The sequence below is a fragment of the Lolium rigidum genome, chromosome 5 (genome assembly GCF_022539505.1).
Source record: "Lolium rigidum isolate FL_2022 chromosome 5, APGP_CSIRO_Lrig_0.1, whole genome shotgun sequence".
Lineage (NCBI taxonomy): Eukaryota > Viridiplantae > Streptophyta > Magnoliopsida > Poales > Poaceae > Lolium > Lolium rigidum.
Genome location: NC_061512.1, coordinates 131,503,413 through 131,505,043, shown reverse-complemented (window position 1 = coordinate 131,505,043; position 1,631 = coordinate 131,503,413).

Sequence of the window (1,631 nt, the reverse complement as noted above, 5' to 3'; positions counted from 1 at the left end):
CCAACAAAAACTTTAACTCAATTGAGTTTGGTGAATAGAGCTCCTACACAATTGTTGTGACTTTTGCTAAGATGCTTGTGTGAAGTATTTTGAAAAGTTTTCTAAACCCTAACCCTACCTTTCTCAAACCCAAAGAGGAACAAGTAAAAATAAAAATAAAACAAAATGTGAGGCATATGTGGGCTAATGGCAAATTCTCCAATAATTGGCCTATGCCCTATTTACCTTACCCAAATGGTTGGAAACCATGAGTAAACCTAACCAACCTCTTTTGAACCAAAAACCATGATCCTTTTGATCAAAATGAAATAAAGAAAAAGAATAGAGAAATTGCAAAACCCTCACATATGGCTTATGGCCATTTTTGAAAATATTTAACCTAGGCCATATAAAATTGTGCCAATGGTTGGGAAACTCTTTTAAACTCAAAAGAATCCCTTTTGCATCAAAGAAGCCAAAATCAAATCAAAGAAAAATCAAAAACCTAGTTACATGTGATAATGGTCACATGTGACAATTTTAACATCTTACCCACTTTGGGCCCTTTTATTAGGATATTTTCAAACCAAACCCTACCAACTCTTTGCTCCTCATCCAAGACCTCATCAAGATGAACACTTTTGATGTTGACCACTTTGACCAGATCATTGACCATTGCTTGATACGAGAGTGCAAAGTGGCAACATTGAAACAGATTCTAGATTCCCTCCACTTTTCGAAATTTCACCAACCCACTCCAAATTTCAAAACAAGACCACCAATGAGTGCCAAACCTTATTTAGAACCCATCCATGCAGACAGTTGGCCAAAAGTCAAACCCAAGTGAGACCATTGCTTGTGATCATTTTGTTACCTAGAGTAAAATTAGGGTACAACCACCCCACCAACTTTGTACCACCACCTCTCTCCCTCACTTGTACCCTTCTATAGTGAACCTTGTACCTCTAACCACTGCCAATAACCTCACCTAGCTTGCCATGATTATCCTCACACCCAACTATGCAAAGTACTTGGCATGTTTCACATAAACTTTGCCAAAAATGCTTTGTACAAGCTCTAGACCCCTTGCACCATGCTAACCTTGCCAAACCCACCCCTGGCACCTCACTCATGCTTGCCAGGCTCTCAGAGACCATTAAATGGGACCCAAGCCATCAAGAACATGCCATGCCGGCCACCTTTGACCTCACCATGCCCTCCTCCTCTCCTCTCCAATCCAGGCCACCTCACCTTGTCCTGGACCTTCCCCATTCACTGCTGATGACCTTAGACAAAGTCCCAAGCCAAGGAGAACAAGACAATGCCCAGAACGTGACATGCCCTGACATGGTCACCACACCCGGGCTCGCCAGCGCGCGCATCGGCATGGTTCTGGACGCGTCAGTCCACCCGCTCGCCCTCGTCACCCCGTCCTCCTCTCGCTCCCTTTCTGCACCCAACTGCCCTCCTCGACGTCAGCAACCCCGTAGACACTCCCAATTGGCCGCGGACCAGCTGTGGACGACGCCATCGTCGGCGATCATCCGCCACAGTACCTTGGTACCCAAATGACGACGACGACGCTCCCGTGCTCCGTTTTTAGCGCCCTGACACTCGTTGTGTCCGCCTCGACGTCGCCTACACAATGCGCC